This window comes from Rhinolophus sinicus, chromosome 7 (assembly GCF_057876585.1).
Source record: "Rhinolophus sinicus isolate RSI-liver-muscle chromosome 7, RSI-T2T, whole genome shotgun sequence".
Classification (NCBI taxonomy): domain Eukaryota; kingdom Metazoa; phylum Chordata; class Mammalia; order Chiroptera; family Rhinolophidae; genus Rhinolophus; species Rhinolophus sinicus.
Genome location: NC_142507.1, coordinates 14,653,467 through 14,671,905, shown reverse-complemented (window position 1 = coordinate 14,671,905; position 18,439 = coordinate 14,653,467). Strand labels below are relative to the sequence as shown.

General features: G+C 39.2%; 1 protein-coding gene across 1 annotated transcript in view; it reads right to left on the bottom strand.

Annotated features, from left to right (window-relative positions):
• The window catches only part of CYP7B1 (cytochrome P450 family 7 subfamily B member 1), a 167,606-nt gene that overhangs the window by 58,458 nt on the left and 90,709 nt on the right, over positions 1 to 18,439 (bottom strand). The window lies entirely within an intron of this gene.

Below are 18,439 nucleotides of genomic sequence, written 5' to 3'. Positions count from 1 at the left end.
TTTGAATATGAGTAAATGAGGTGTATATTGTGGTAAAGACCCAATATAAGCAAAAGCTAGGGCCATCATCAGTCAGTGAACCCCTTCCATTTGTTATTTACTAATGTTTCTTGGATTGGCAGATATTAGATGATATGCAAAAATTGGTATTTAATCTTGCCTACAAAAATATTCATTCTTTCAGTCGGGTTTATGACGGTCAAGTATGAACAGAGTTGTCATGTTCAAGGCTACAGAAGATAATGAGAAGCAAAAGAGGTGCAATAGCAAAATTACAACATTCATTTCAGAAGCAATACATAAAAAAGCCAGACTCAGCCTCTCTAGCGGCATTGCCCTGCCCTCCACCAGCTCAAGACCTAAGACAAAATAAAACATTCCAGAACAGGACACTTGGAATTATGGAGAACAGGGCAGGGTAAGGTGCTGGCTTCTTTAAAGGTTCAAAAAGTTTTCAGTAGAGAATTCACGTCTTAAAACAATGATTTCAGTGGCTCAGGTGGTTGGAGCATTGTGCTCCTAATGCCGAGGTCACAGGTTCGACTCCCACATGGGCCAGTCAGCTGCGCCCTCTACAGCTAAGATTGTGAACAACGGGCTCGACCTGGAGCTGAGCTGCCATTGGCTGCCAACCCATGGCCCACGGCCAGTGACCGACTGCCTCAGCCAGGTGGAGCGCAAGGCTCATAATACCAACATAGGCCAGGGAGCTGCGTCCTACACCACTAGACTGAAAATTAGTTGGTGCGGGAGCAGGGGGGAAAAAATAAAAAGCAAAAAACAATGATCTTGTTTGTTGGGAGGGGTTAACTAAGTGAGTTAAGACTGTGCTGTTGATCCCTTCACAGTGCTAAAGACTTAACATTTGTGCTCTAAGAAACAGAATATTTTGCCCTACAGGCTTGAGTAGGAATTCACAGTAGCAGGGCTATGTTTTGGGCTGGGTTCAAATCTATAGGCATAGATTTGAAGAGTTTTTGTTTGTTTGTTTTTTGTTTTCTTCACCAAAGAAAAGGGGAAAGGGAAAGTTCATGATAAGTGAAATAGATATAATACTTGTTTAGACTCAGGATCATAGATTTTTAGAATTAAAATGAACCAAGGAAATAATTTGGTTTCTCACCTTCATTATTTCAATGATGAACTTGAAGCCCAAAGAGAAACACAACTCACCTTAAGAACCCCCCCTTTTCTTCTGCCACGGATAGTGCTAAGAGTGCCCCTGGAAGCTGTTAGAATGAGTTTTGTGCGAGCAAGAGTGACTTCATGTTGAATGAGCAAGAGTATCTCCCTTTTGGACATGCACAGAGAACTTAGCTGACAAGCCCAGAGAGCTGCCCAGTTGCCCTGGTAATTGGGTATAATGAGCTACACCCCGAAGGTCTGCTACTGAAGATATGAGGACGTCAGGATCGCTAGCCAGCTGCCCTGATAAGGTGAAGTCAGGAAGGCTCTCAGAACTGCCTAAGAACTGAGGACTTTTGCAGCCCAGAGAGCGGGTCTCAACTGAGAGGTGACCACGCTGCCACTCTGCTTTGAGAACCCTCCACTCTGCTCTGCTCCGCTGGGACAGAACTTCTGCTGGACCGACCTCCTGGACCAGCCACCCTTCCTCGCTCCACCAGGATTCTGATTGACTTTGGGACTGGCTCGTTACTCTATTTGACCCAGTTATTGTGTTACTCTGTGTGCTTTACTGTTTGGTGTGTTGATGGTTTATGTTTGAGTAAAGTGCATGTTGAAAGGTATTTAAGATTGTGTGTGCTCTGTTCTTTGCTTATGCTACTGCTACCATGGAGGCCTCAGTCAGTGCCACTAGACCCTGGAGGTCTCGGGGGTTAGTCCCCCTAACTTGCAGGAAGACACTGCAGCACCGACTGTGAGCCTAGCAGTCGCTCGTGACTGATAGGTACTTCTGTTCTCTAGGTGGAGGCCACCCAGGCCTATCAACAGGTCCTTGTCAGGACACCATCTTTACAGAGTTCACCCTCGGCCCTAGTTTTCATGAATATTATAGCAAGAGACCATTTCTAAATGAAATTCTAGTTTGTTTTTTGCACTTCATGTGTCAGTCTGCTGTGGTCCCTCCAATCACACTGACTCAAGCTATGTACGTAATAATAATAGTGCCAACGGTACGGATTTACATGCAGTAGCTCAAGGAAAGAAAGGTATTAGGCTTTCCCTTGTGAACCCAACACTTCTGATGACCCTGTATGTGCAGGGCCTTCTATTCTGTTTACCCGAAAATAAGACCTAGCCGGACAATCAGCTCTAATGCATCTTTTGGAGCAAAAATTAATATAAGACCGGTATTATATTATATTATATTATATTATATTATATTATATTATATTATATTATATTATGTTATTATATTAGACTAGGTCTTATAGTAAAATAAGACTGGGTCTAATATTAATTTTTGCTCCAAAAGACGCATTAGAGCTGATTGTCTGGCTAGGTCTTATTTTTGGGGAAACACGGTATGTGCCATTGCACACTCCTTTTCTGCCCACCCTGCCACCCACACCTTGAAATTTCAAGCTACCTACCTAGTCTCCCACTTGCTCCAGTCTCTTGGTATTTCTCCATCTTTTGTGAGCCCTGGTGTCTCAGGCAAGTTTTATGGGGCTGTGCTCTGTTGTGATTTCCCCTCATCTTGGCTTTAGATGAATCTGCTTGGAAAACACGGTTCTGCATAATGTTTACTCAGTTTTTCTAATCTTAACTCTTGATCAAATTCCTCTCGGCCTTTAACTCTGTACAGGAAGTGGAAAGCCCTTGCCATGTCCCTGTACGGACTTGACTTAAGAAGGCTTCCCACCTCCTCTACCACCAGCGCTGGGTTCCTTCCCACTGATGACTTTCCGTTGTGAATGACACAATATGTTTGTGCCTGCAGCTTGTGTCCCCCTTCTATCGCTATAGCCACTTCCTGGGAGTGAATGCTAACAATACATGTTTGAATTTCTGCAATTCTTGCCTTTGTAAGTTGGGTGTGGGAGCCAAACCAGGAAACATAACTCAAACAAACCAGTGTTTTGAACAGAATTATGACCTGCAAGTAATTCATGATTCTATTAATTGTGTGTTCTTTCCAGCTCTGGGTGAGATATTAGCCACCATTGAGTCTTTAACCATAATAAATGGGCAGACAAGGTGACAGTGGAAGCAGGTTCTTGATTAAAAATCCATGCCCTGCAAACCTGCAAATTAGGTAATCAGAGTGGATGGAATAGAGTTTCTTAGCAAACGTACCATAGAACTCGTGGAAAATAAATAGCCACAGGTCTAAAGGATTTGAGATAAGTGATGTTTGAAAAAGTACGAAAAGATGCTATAAAACGAGATGATGGTATCTGATCTCCATCTATAGCCTGAAAAAGGCCATAAAATATCTGGTCCTGAAGGATCCAACGAGCTAGCTTCAGGGGCTCCTTTTTGCCCCTCTGGAACTGAGCAAGGTTTTAGCACCTTGTTGACAGAGCCAAGAAGTGAATGATCGACACTAATGGGATTTTTAATCTTCAATCTAATTAACTTTGTTAAAATTAAGGCTTACTAGGAAGAATCGGCACAAAGAAATTAATTAAAGCAATAGAATTTTTGCTGGGTTTAATAGCTGAGTACTTACTATAGCTATAATGTGCATACAGATATTTTAAATTCATTTCCACTTTTCTCTCGTGTGCTTTGGTATGTTGCAAACGAGCCTATGTTTCCAAAGCTGAGAGTCATTGGCACCCTTTGTCATTGGCACGGGCCACACTGTACTATCGAGGAGATTTCCTTGTCTGTCAGCACCATATACCTTTGACCTTGTTTGACCTGGTTTGCCTGGAGCCTGGTAAGGTGTCTGGCATATGGCAAGTGTTTGATATGTGTTTGCTGAAAGCATAAATGAGTAATCACTTTAAAAAATTGGTGGTAATAAGTGATGGCATTGATGTCCCAGCTTACTTTCCTCACCTTGTTATTACATGAAAAGAGGCAAAGATAAAGTGAAATGGGCATTTTCTTCCCTGCAGGAACTAAGCAAGCTGATGTTTACATTATGTAGTGCGCAGAAGAATCTTTCAGAGCGATCTAGCTCTGAGCAGACCCACTATCAATTAAAATTCATATACACCTGAGGTGCTATTAATGAAATGTAAAGCAATAGCTTTGTTTTGGATCGTAGAGAATTAGGATATTTTTGATGGGTCAGCTACGTGCAACTTAATATATAGCTATATATAACTATTCAACTATATGTACAGCTAGTTATATATAACGATTCACTATATATACAGTTACCTACAAGTATTCAAATACATATATACATATATATGTACATACATAAATACATACACACATACAATTATCCAACTATTACAATATGTTCAGGATAGCAATATTTGTAAATTTTATCACAAATTTCCCTGACTCAATATCATTACACAATGATCACAATTTAAATATTTTCTTTTTTTGTTGTTTGATTTTTATGGCTGGAGGTCTTAACAATGAATAGTAATTAGTCGATGATATTCTGCACAATGACAGTTTCAGTCCACTGAGTTTCATAGACTTGTCTGTATTCTTTTTGATTCCTTTAAATTTGGTAGTTTGTGTTATCTTCACTCCAAACTCTGGGACAAATCACATCTCTAAGTAAGTAAATAAGATCACGAATTCACAAAGTCACCAGAGTGGTTTTGTTCTTGTACTGACTTTCGTTCTTTAACCAACCTTTCTTTTCTTTTTTCTTTTTTTTAAAGTATCTACACTATATCACCAATAGTACGGGACACTGGACATACATATATAATGAAGAAAACAGTCCCTCCTCTGGGAGATCTGTAGCTGACATGGAAAGGCAACAAAAAAAATCATACTATTGTTGTACAATGTAGTAGCTGCTATGCAGAGGTGTCCATTGAAGGCCAGAGGGAAGACAGCAGGGACCCACATGGGGTAGGCAGGGGGATAGAGGAGTTGACACTTCGGAAAGTAGGCAGAATTTTAACAGATGGAGTCGAAGAATGAAGAACAGGAATCAGCACAAACCAAGCATGGGGGCAGAAACTGGGTGGGGATGGGTGGGGAACGGATGATAGGGTAGAAAGAACAGTCTGATGTCTGGAAACCAGCTAGAAAGATCTAGACCATGTTGCAAGGGCAAAGTCACTTAAAGTTTTGTTGCTATTGTTAATATTAAGAATAGGATGGAGTATTTAAAAAATCCCTCTGGCACCAATGTGTAAAATAGGCAAGAGTGAGGAAAGATTGGAAAAGCCCTAGAAAAGCCCCAGAAGGCCTCTACCAACTGGTTCAGGGAAACAGCACATGGGGAACAGGAGATGGTGGCAGGCAGGTGCTTTCATTGTCCTTTGCCTCAGTCAGCTGGCATGTCCCAGCGCTCTCAGCTTCTTAAAGCAATGCTGTAACCCACCTCCACCTGCAGACCTACGGGAAGAAATTGACACAAACATGCCTTGATTTATCAATTTACGACTCCTTAATTGCTGACCACCAAAGCCAAGGAAATAGGTTGTGTCGTAAGGAAGCTGGGCCATCAAACAAGCCAGGGAGGCAAGAAGATCAGGGCCAGAATATGGACAAAAGGAAAGTGGGGCGAGCTGACTAGTAACATAAGGTAGGAAGATCAGTATCAGTGAAAGAAAGGAGGGCAGGTCAGCACAGCAGGTCCAGGCAGACAAGTTACAAAGTCTAGCATGTCAATTAAGTCCAAGGGTTGCACCAGGACAGAGAAATGACAGAGACCCACACTCTGGGAACATATATGTCAAACCAGTCAAAGGGTCCCAGAGACAGAGATCACGGTCTTGACAGGGGTCTGGGTATTGGCCACCGAGCACTCCTAAGGTCTGCCTTTGGAAAACCCTGCTGTTATGTTCAAATAGGCCTGGCCCCACCTGTGGAGGCAGGTGGTCAAGTCCAGGTGCAGCCCAAGGGCAGAGTGGTCCACCCTGGGAACAGGCAATTGTCTGCACTCTGCAGAGAACTGAAAAATAATGGCCAAAGGACTGAAAGTGGGTCAGCTCTTTATTAGTACCAGGTGCCAACACTTTTAACTGTTTGGGGTAAAATATTTCTCATTCCCCAAATCTTTTGTTGATCTCAATTCTAAGCAGTTGTTGGGTTTTACACAAATTAGCTATTTTTTCTTACATTTTCCTTCATGAACATGGTATTCTGCAAGAAAGTTAAATTAGGAGAACTACCAGTTATACAGCTGTCCCTTCTGTGACATCCAGACAGCTACACACATGTATTTCAAGAGTAAGTTTGTAACTGTTCAAAAAGGCATAAACTCATTTTGAATGTAATTCATGTCTCCTGACTCAGTGGTTCTACATAGCCCTTTGTTGAAACAGTAGATTCTAAATAAAAATGATAGCAGGGGATTGTAATGGTGAAGAAACAGAACCTGGGTTACAATTCTGTCATTCGATGCACCCCCACCCCGGCCCCGGGTTTTTTATTTATGCTTCAAATTTTAAATAATGAAACAATGTAAACTGCAAAATATAATATTTTTGTTTGGTAAATGAAAAATTTAGTTCATACATGAAGTATTTTCTGGTTTTCAATAATATCTATTAAATTGAAATTTCTTCTTTATTAATTTTAAAAACTAAAATATTGAGAAAATACTTATTACGGATTGGTATATAATTTATCACTACATGATACTGTCATATAGAGAAAGGAGAATTAAAAATCCCCCCTGGGTGTTCAATACACTAGATACAACACTGTTCGAACAAAGGTGGTTGCAGTGGGGAGTGTGAGGGCAAGAAGTGAAAACTTGGCAGTTCCTAAGAGGACACACTTGAAATTTCCAGGCGTAATCTCAGGATCAGTCACCCACAATATTACGTATCTAGATTCTGAGTAAGGGCAGACACATTTTTCCTGCAGAGATTTACAAAAGATAAAAATGGCATTTTTATATAGTTCCAAGGCCAAGCCTTGGAGATCTGTAACATTTGTATTTTTCTACATCATAGGGTGATGCATTACAGGGAGACCTCGAATTTGACCAGAATCACTCAGCATGTGAAGGCTACACCGGGAGCGCCTGAGGGCAGGGGTTGTTCGTTTCATTTCTCACCTCCCCAGCCCTATCACAATACATGGAACCGCTTAGGTGTTCCAAGTGTCAACAGAATGAATAAGGAAACGAATACATTTCAAACAAAATGAAGGACTTCTAGCACGATAGGTCATTTTTCTTAAAATTTCTCAAATTTGTCTATTGTTCATCTTCAGTTTTACATGCATTCGTCTTCCAGCCATGCATTAATAAATATTTACTGGTACCCACTCTATGGCAGCACTATGTTAAGCATTGGGAATATAATAACCAAAGAAGCACACAGTTTAGTCTCATGAGTAAAGTGCTCCCTGATCACTGAATAACATATTAGAACATCTTGTGTATGACACACCCAATGTGTACCTGCCTACACTTGCTACAGCAACTGTGCCAGCCATTCAGGAAACAGGGACTAAACGGAATTCTCCTTTGAATTGCATGGAGCGACCTGGGTTGTACAGAGTGTAAAACCATCCAATACAAAACCTTCAAAGAACCTCTTCAGAGATTTATGGTTGAATTGAAATTTTGTCCTGCTAATTATAAGGGACAGTCACATTGGGTTTGGACTCAGAGCTTGTATTCTCTCATTAAATTTACCACCTGGGATGTAGTAGACCCTCAATAAATATTTATTAAATGAATTAATCATACAATATCCATAATGGCTCATTTGTGATATATTAATAATATATAAAATTCTCAGTAATATATTCTCTGTTGCAACTTGCTTTCTCTTACACTCTTAATTCAGTCTTAAATGGTGGTTCACTCCCGATTTGTTTTTTCTAGTTCACTGCATTAAAACACTGCTTTCTTCCCCCAAGCTTGTGATTTAAATATGCTAGCAGAAATTCCTATTAATTCCATTCCAAGTATTTGCACAGAACTGATCCACCATAGCCGTCTGCTAATGATGCATCTGTCATTTTATTGACACCCCTAAACAGCTTTATTCTCTTTTCTAATTAAGAGACAAAACTGGTATTGTCAGCTGATGAACCGACATTTGGGGGCTTTTGTTCTAATGTAAAAGGCAGCACATTATGATGGTAAAACAAAAACTCAGGAATGTTACTAGAAAAGCCCACTAGACAAAATATATGTACATGTACGATTTGAATTAAGCTTGTTAAAAGCCTAATACATATACAATATTTTGAGTTACAGAGAAAAAACGTACACTCATGGCAACATATATTCAAAACAAAAAGTGGTACTTCCTACCTAACTGGCCATTAAGATCCTGAACAAAGCAGTCTCATGCGTTTACTGGACAATCAAAAATCCTAAGAAAAAAAACTAAACCTTTTTAAAGCTGACCAAAATGATATACTAGAATATGTTGTCATAGAGATAATAGTAATATTTAAATAACAACTAAGAACTAAACTTCTTATAGATAAACCATTGAAATGAGGGAAATAGCACATTTTTAATGGCTAAAAAAAGCAATGATTTCCTGATGATTATATTAGCCAATTGCCAGAAAAATGACAATTACATACAAGTACAGGACTAACAGCTCACCAGAACATTTTCAAGCAACTGACGAGGACAAGCTGTAAAAGCTTTATCACCATCACATTAAAAATCTAATCTAAAATCATGGCATGTCAGAAAATTAAGGATTCATCAAAATATTCCCAAAGGTTATGTGCTGAAAGGAATACATAAGGAGGGACCACACTCTTATTTCTTTCAATAGAAATGTATCATAGGATCCACATTTTAAAATAAACGAACTATAAAATCTGGTCTGCCAAATGAGCTCATCGTTAAAAGCAGTTAGCATACATTTTGGTACACAGTGTTTGATAATGTTAGCTGCTCTTATTATTGTTATTATTATTGTGGTGTCAGAATCAGCTCATTGCCTTTCATGCTTCCCTCCCAAGGTTTAAAGGAACCCTAGAAGGATTTCTTGTGGCTGAGCCATAGTCCAGCTAATTCTGTTTCTACTCTCCGATCTGGGTAGTTTTGCTCTGGTTTGGCACTCTAGTTCCAAATTCTTGTATTCTACCTCAATTCTCCTTCTCTGCCTGAGGCTCTGATCTGTATGTCTCGTTTGTATTGCTCACTTCACCCCAATTTTGTCTTTCATATCACTCTCAGTATTGGAGACTATGGGCAAAATCTCTCACACGTGGGCTATGCTCAAATTCCTGCTTTTTGAGACGCCAAGCTCAGGTATGTTGTGAGTGAATACCGTTCATTAAACCTGCTACCTTCGTGAACCAAGGTGGAGTGCATCAATTGCCCTACTACACTAAGCCCCTAAAAGAGTCAGACCTTGAACCTCTGCTTAGAGCCACATATAGGATTCTTGTGATTACTAGCCTAGCAGCGTTTATTCAGCATCAATTCCTTATTCCCAGAAAAGTCATTAGAACAAAAGAAAGTACTTTATCCTGATTAAAAAAAAAAAAGAACACTCCCCCTCCCCCACAAAACAAAAACAAAAACAAACTCTCCTTTGGTGACAACAAAACCAACTTCTTAGTTACAAATAAGATGCTGGCTCATTTGTTAGGATGCAGTGGACACCCATGGGATCCAGTAACCATTCCTTCCACCATCCTCACAGGAGCTGCCATGTGCAATGTGACCCAATGATGGTTTCAGTTGATTGGTCCAGGTGGGGCATCTCACCCAACTGAACCAAACCGAGTTTTTTTCTGGACTATTTGGACAAGCCAAGACATGGGGCACCTGTGGTGATATTCAGAACAGAGCAAAACAACATCTACCTCAGTATGTGATCACACAGCTGCGGCTGGGGATGGCTATTCCATCCATAGAGAAGTAAAAAGGAAAATAATGCTTTGAGGTACAGAATACACGGTGAAAACCAGGTCTGGGTGCAAAGATAGCTGATGTTTCAGAAGTGATCTCATCTGTATGGATAGACCTTTAGTATCCCCCAAAATCAGAACTCTTAGAGAACTTAAGGAAACTCTTAGGTTGGTGCAAAAGTAATTATGGTTTACAAGGTTAAAAATAATTGCAAAAACTATTGCATCAACCTAACACTTTTGTTAAACAACAATGTGGTATGTATTCAAGGCCACTTTATATCTGTCTGTCTGTCTATCTATCATCTAACTATCTATCTGAGAGAGTCAGAAAGACAGAGAGAAGCAAAGAGACTGTGATGCCAGTTTCTGAAAAGCAAGACAGCATAATGGCAATTGGATAACAGACTCAATTAAGAATGTATATAGTTGCATTTATATGACAGTATTTATATGTATTGTGTTTTTAGGGGGCAGGAAAGTTAAAGTTGATGTTCATAGACCTGTGAAACATTCATAACCTTTTTGTTTAAATTCAACTTCATTAATATAGTCAAACTAGAATGTATATTTTTATTCATTCATTCATTCATTCATTGATTTACTCATTCATTCAACAGCCAGCTTGAAGGATGAAAGGCTGACCAAAAACAGTCTTTACTTTGAATAGAGCTTACTGACTTATGGAAGTCGATAGGAAGGGATTTCTATCATCACTACTTCACTGGCCAGTGAGTAGGGCTGATAAACAGGGAACAATGAGGAAGCCCTTTGTCAAAGGAAGAGGTTGTGAGGCTATAAATACAGGCCCAACCTTAGGCAAATATCTGTCAGTCTTGACCACCTTTGGTGGCTCTCTGAGCCCATCAAACGCAACAAACACCCTTCCCTGGGATTTGTGCTATGTAGCTAGATGGAAACAACCTTCACAAATATTTTCTTGCTTTTGGAAAATATTTTTTGCTGCTTTCAGTTAAATATGAATCTTAAAAAAACCCTTCTGGGCAAAAGGCTCCACTCAGTGAGTGCTAGTAGAAATGGTTCACCTCATACACTGTTGGTGGGAATGCAGACTGGTGCAGCCACTATGGAAGGCAGCATGGAGGTTCCTCAAAAAATTAAGAATGGAATTACCATATGACCCAGCAGTCCCTCTCTTGGGTATCTATCAAACAAATCTGAAAACATTTATCCATAAAGACATATGTGCTCCAATGTTCATCGCAGCTTTATTTATGGTGACCAAGACATGGAAACAACCAGAGTGGCCTTTGATAGATGAATGGATAAAGACGTTGTGATATATATATATATATATATATATATATATAAAATGGAATACTATTCGGTAGTGAGAAAAGATGAAATAGTATCATTTGTGACAACATGGATGGATCTTGAAATTATAATGCTAAGCGAAATAAGTCAGACAGAAAAAGTAGAGAACTATATGATTTCACTGATATGCGGTATATAAAACAGAAAACAACAAAGGAACAAGACAAACAAATGAAGGAAGAAAAACTCATAGACATAGACAATACTTTAGGGGTTACCAGAGGGTAAGCAGAGGGGGTCTCTAGAAGAGGGTAAACAGGTTTAATATATGGTGATGGAAAGAGAACTGACTCTGGGTGGTGAACACACCAATGTGAGATATAGATAATGTATTACAGAATTGTACACCTGAAATCTATGTAACTTTACTAACAATTGTCACCCCAATAAATTTTAATTTAAAAAAAAAGAAATGATTCAGTTGTTTTCAATAGAAATTGTCACTTTTTCAACTTTTTTCTTGCTTTCTAATTTCTAGTTCTATTTATTTTATTTTTTATTTGAAAGGAAATAGAAAACCTTTTCTCCTTGACTCCCCTCCCACCATATATAGATTTTATCCTCCATTAAAGAAAATCAACTCTTCTTTTCCCAGCCATTTTGTCACTTTCTCTTTTAAACTTTTTCTTTCATCACACGTTCATTTTTCTCTCCAATATTGTACATGCCTATTTAGGTCTGTCTAACCAGTGGAGCATCCCTTTCAAATACACTCTTATTTTCCTTATATGTTCCTTTTGGCTATTCCCACTGATAAGCTGGACTAGTCCCTTGTCTTCTTATCAGAGAAAAAAGTGACAGTACCTAACCAACCCAGGGCTGTGACGGGAGGACGAAAGTACGAAATTTTCTGCTTTATTTAAATTAAAAACATGAAATCAAAACTGAGATGTCCTGCAGCACTGGGGCATTCTTTTATTTAAAAAACTAGAAGTTTCTATGATTTATAAGAATTCACAATAAACAAAGCATGGGCCCTTCAAAAATTGAAAACACAGAAAATAAGTGTTGACAGTTGCCAGTGACACAAATTTCCGATACTTTAGCCAGAAATATGGCTCCAATAAAGCACATCATATGGCAATAAAAAGATACAGATGATCTTGACCATTCTATTCTTTCACTTTGCACTAGCTTTTAAAATTGAAATTAAAACTTGAAGCAACACTTAACAATGCTATGTTACCTTTGTGAGAAAGTAAAATTTTCTTAAGCATCCCTCCATTCCTATTTTCCATAATGCACTCACTCCATTTAAACTCCATACAACTGCAGTCAACACTTCCCAGGTCCAGTCTACCTGTAACTTCTTCCATGCCCAAATCACTTCCCTGTGGCCCAAGTTCCACCCCACACACAAAAAAAATCCCCCCCTTTTAGTGGAAATTATTCCAACTGTTTGGAGAAAAGCTAAATCAGGGGTCAGTCTGACCCTTAAGATCGTTTTTAAAATGTTTCTGGACATAAGTGATTAGACAGGAAAATGTCAATGAAAACATTTCCAATAATTTAGGAAAACAAAATCTTACACCTCCCTTTTGCACATGATTTTTAGTGGGAAATACAATCAGAATTTCCACACTACTTCACATTCTCTAGGCTTGTTTCCTCGTTTGGTCAGTTATTCATTCCAGAAACTGAAAAGACAGGGGTGCTCCTTTCGTGGGGGCCAGACTCCATGATGGACCTCGGGGATCATCACCCTGGTATTCACACCCTTGTGTAGTCCCCTTCCACGTGGGCCTAGGATGTTTGTGTGATAAATATATGACAGAAGTGAAGATATGTCACTTCTAAGATTAGTGCTTTCTGTATTGGGTTCTCTCTATCTTTCTGGGACCATGTTTTCTGGGGAAGCAAGCTTGTGTGTTGCAAAGACCTGCTTGGTAAACAGCTGAAAGCCTCTGGCTAACAGCCAGTAAAGCCTGCTAACAGTCATGTGACCAGATTTTTCAGCCTCGGTCAAATCTTGCGATGGCTGCAGCCCCAGTCAATATTGTGACTGCCACATCATGAGAGACCCTGAGCCAAAACCAGCTAGCTAAGCCACTCACACTCACAGATCCTGATCCTCAGAAGCTGTGAGATAATAAACGTTGTTTTAAGCATCTCAAGTTGGGAGGGAGGGGTAACTTATTACATAGCAATACCGTGTTTCCCCCAAAATAAGACTGGGTCTTATATTAATTTTATTTCCAAAAGATGCATTACAGCTTATGTTCAGGGGATGTCATTCTGAAAAACTATGCTAGGGCTTATTTTATGGTTAAGTCTTCTTTTCAGGGAAACACGGTAGATAACTAATGTGCGTTTGGAATAGATGGTTCAATACATGAGAAGGGTGCACTGAGTTGTGGCCAAAATAGAAGCACAGCATGAGTGAGTTACTAAATTATTGTGATGGCTAACTATGTGTCAACTTGGCTAGGCTAAGGAGTCCAAATGCTTGGTCAACTAGTCTCAATGTTGGTGTAAAGGTATTTGCGGATGTTACTGACATTTACAATAAGTCGAGTGACCATACATAATGCCTGGTATATAATAAAGACTATGTAAGATTTATTAAATTATTAAATTAATTAATAGACTCTCTAAGCCGCAGAAATAATGCTAAATTAGAATTTATTATAGAATTCAGACAAAATAAAGATATTTATTTTTTTGAAAACTGTAAGGTCATAATCAGCATTCAAAAATTTCTTATGGTGTCAGACAGGTATTAGACTTATTGGGGTGTTCACTTTGTAAGTTATATAAATGTCTAATCACTATGTTGTACACCCAAAACTAACAATACTGTATGTTAACTGTAATTGAAATATACATTTTTTAAAAATTAAAAAAATGTCTTCCAGATTAAGAGATGATCTCATTCAAAAATACCTACGAACACCATCTTCCCAATCAATTGCCAGCAAGTACATAGAAGGTGCTCAATAAATGTTCGGTGATGGATTGAATTAAAGCCTGCCTTAACTTTTCTCTATTGATTAATTCAGAAATGCATAATAATACCAAATAAAATTAGATATTTCTCCAAAGAAGATACACAAATGACCAATAAGCACATGAAAAGATGCTCAACATCATTGGTCATTAGACAAATGCAAATCAAAATCACAATGAGACACCCCTTCACACCACAAGGATGGCTGTAAAATGGTGCAGCTACTGTGGAAAACAGTCTGGCCGGTCCTCAAAAAGTTAAACCCAAAATTATCACATGACCCAGCAATTCCACTCCTAGGTGTATACCCAAGAGAAATAAACACATACATCCACACAAAAACATATACACAAATATTCATATCAGTATTATTCGTAATAGCCAAAAAGTGGAAGCAAGCCAAATATCCATCAACTGATGAATGAATAAATGTGGTATGTTCACACAGTGGAATATTATTCAGCCATAAACAGGAATGAAGTACTGATCTATGCTACAACTTGGATGGACCTTGAAAACATGATGCTAAGTGAAAGAAGCCAGACACAAAGGTCACATGTTCTATGATTCAATTTATATGAAATATCCAGAATAGGCAAGTCCATAGAGGCAGAAAGTAGATTAATGATTAGCTAGAAATGAGGAGAGAGAGAATTGGGGATAACTGCTAACAGGGTATTTCTAGGGGATAATGAAAATGTTCCAGAGTTAGATAGTGGTGATGACTGCACAGCCTTGTGAATACACTAAAAACTGATGAATTGAACCCTTTTAAAAGGTGAATTTTATGGTGTATGAATTATATCTCAATTAAAAAAATAAATAGATGCAACCACCCCCCTCTCAATTCAATATCATCTAAAAGTACGTGGCATATAATAGATGCTCAAGAAATGTAATTTTTCTTTTAAAAAATTACTCCTTGGATAATTCGAAGTTTTCTCAAGTATTTTTCAAGTGTGTGTTACTCTGTATATAGCTGGAAAAACAGCACCACCTGCTTTCAACATTGTGAAAGGAAGGATAAATAATCACACTCATTCATGATGGGTCTTTTCCCTAGATAAAATATTTCTCCCATTTCAGTATATCTTCCTAAGGCTGTCTGCAAGATTCTCTTCAGTCTGAGGAATCTGGCTAACTAAGCTGGTAGCAGTGGGAATGGAGACAGGACATGCTGCTTCAGTGGGCATAATACCCTGCAGGTCTCGTTCCCCTTCCCAGCTATCTCCTGGGTTGGCAGTTCTCTCATCCTGTATCACAATACCGACAAATACATTTAGTACCCATAACTATAGTCAACCATTGTTCCCTCTGCTCTCAGCTCTTGCAGTCCGTATAAAACTCATCTACTGACTCAGTGAGAGCCATGGTGATAACATAGATGTCTGTACATAAAACCCCAAATTCAAGCTGGATCATTTCACCTATGACAGTTCTGCGGCCACTCCTACAAGAGCCCATCTACTTTTCTATCTCTATCGCCTCTCCTAGCAAAGCTTTAGAGTGTTGGGTGGCTGTAGTGATTACAATTAATATGTAAAAAAGCACTTAAAATTAGCTTTGTGTGAAGCTTTTCCATTCTTTCTTTCCTCCCTCCCTTTCTTTCCTTTTTTTTTTTTTTTAAAAAAAATTCACTTATTGATTTAGTAACAAATTTATTTCATATAGACTATAGCCAGATATAATGTTAGATGTTGAGGATACACTGAATGAAAAAAGACATACCGACAAGAAGCTTACACTTTGCTTTAAAATGTACCCCTCCCAGTAAGATTTCATGGGTCCACCTTTTGCTGAAGTGCAAGTTTCTAGGATTCTGGCTTTCTAGGTGCTGGATGCTAAAAAATTGTTGATTTAAAAGTAAATTCTGAGATATTTGTCATTAAGTTTAAGTACCTTTCATTTCTTTCCTTGTGTTAAATTGGTTTTACAAAGTAGCTGTGTATACATTTCTTACCTTTAAAACATTCTTGTTTGTTTCCAAATATATTGCATACTTTTTGTGATAAATTCTCTCAAACACATGTGGACATCAAATTTAAAAATATAAGCTGTTTATAATGTCCTACTGGAGCTCATTATTTAAAGAAATAATGATAAAAATACTTATGTAAATTCAAAATACTCATAACTGAATTGGAAATTCAATCTTATCTCTAGGATTTCTTTAAAGAGGAGAGGGGCATATTAAGAACTGAATTCCCTCACAATGCACCCACACACATAGCACGTTTTATTGACAGAAGCCATGAGGGCCTATCTTATATACTGACACTTTTACCACGTTTCCCCGAAAATAAGACCTAGCCAGACAATCAGCTCTAATGCGTCTTTTGGAGCAAAAATTAAGATAAGACCTGGTTTTATATTATATAAGACCAGGTCTTATTTTACTATAATATAAGACCCGGTCTTATATAATAGTAAAGACTGGGTCTTATATTATAGTAAAATAAGACCCGGTCTTATATTAATTTTTGCTCCAAAAGACGCATTTAGAGCTGATTGTCTGGCTAGGTCTTATTTTTGGGGAAACATGGTAGACACATATCCAGAGATATTATCCTCCAAATCATAAAAAGCATAATACATTCCCTCCTCTGCACTTTTATTAATGAAATCAGTTCAGGTTGAAATATCCATTGTCTCTATTAATTATACCCAAACCCTAACTGGTTAATCATCTAACAGAAGAATTATTTGATTCTGAGTTTCAACTGGCATCTCCACTCTTGGAAAATGTTTCCAATAAATTGTAGCTGTGTACTTAAAACATTAAAAATTATATTCCCCATATAAATAAAGAGATATATGTCTTGATGTAACACCATTCCCCCTAATTCTAAAATAATGCCCCAACACTAAATATTCTTGAAAATAAAACCAACTACTGATGCCATCACATTTTCCATGATTATAAAATGTTCTATTTAAAAAGTACTGAACAAACCAGATATTGTGCATTTGGGGAGGTTATAGAGATACCCGTATTTGTAGCCTATTTCAAGTCAAGAAACTATAAGGCCCTGGCAATTTGTAATCCCCATTTTTCTGCTTAGAAAATTCTGGTTAAGGAAGAGACCCAAGATGGTGGAGTACATAAATATTGTGTCTGCTTCCTTCCGTGAACACATTAAAATTACAACTAAATTACAGAACAATCAACCTGGAGAATCATCTGAAGTCTAGCTGAACAGAAGTTTTATAACAAAGGATATAAAGAAGAAGCCACATCAATACTGGTAGAAGGGGCAGAGACGTGAAACAGGCTAGCCCCAAACTTCCATGTGGCAGTTGAGAACTGGGAAGGATATCTCGGTCGTGGTAGTTCCTCCCAGAGGAGGGAGGGACCCCAACCGCAAACCAGTCTTCCCAGCCTGGAGTACTGGTGCCAGGAAGAGTAGCCCCCACAACATCTAGCTGTGAAAACTAGTGGGGATTTTGACCACCCAGGTGAGATGGAAGGCTGAGGACAACCCAGATGTCCTCTTAAACTACCTGTGCATAGACTCACTCCCTGGCACTCACCTTGGGTGCCAGCTGAGGGACAGTAACTCAAGGGGTGTTGGAGACATACAGGGTTCAGACTGAGGTATGTGGCTTCATGTGGAGGGCTGGAGGACAATCGCCATTTTCTCTGTGTGGGGTCCTTCTCCCGTACAGCCAGCAGGTGGGTGCCATCTTTCCTGTGTTGAGCCCTCCCCCACAAGCCAAATCTGAATCTAATTGGCCTGGTGAGCTCTGCTGCTCCACCCTGCTGACTCACTGGAACCCCACCCCACCCAACTCACCCAACACCAGAGGCAATTTCTCCATGAGCAGCCAGCCCTGCCCGAATTGCACTCTTTCTTGGTAAACTATCGGAGTCCACAGGTACCAGGCAGGTAGCAACTGGCCTCCATGTGCCCAGCACTGGCACCAAACTAGAGTCTATATTAACCTGGTGACCACAACTCTTCCCACTCTAGTGACTCCCTGAGACCCCGCCTCACCCAACTTGTGTACTGCACAAGGCTTTATCAGTGACTGAACCTTAAGAGAGCCGGCAGGTGGCAGTAGGCCTCTGGGTGTCCTGGCACTTCGTAGGGCTACCCCAGGCCTGGTACTAGTGGCAGACATCCTCAGTTCACAGAGTGGCCTCTCCCACATGCCTCCAGGGTTAGCACAGGCAACAAACAACTGTAGATTGCTTATAGCTCCTACCAGGTAGTCCCTGGCCGGTCACAGGCTGTGACTGACCTTGGCTTA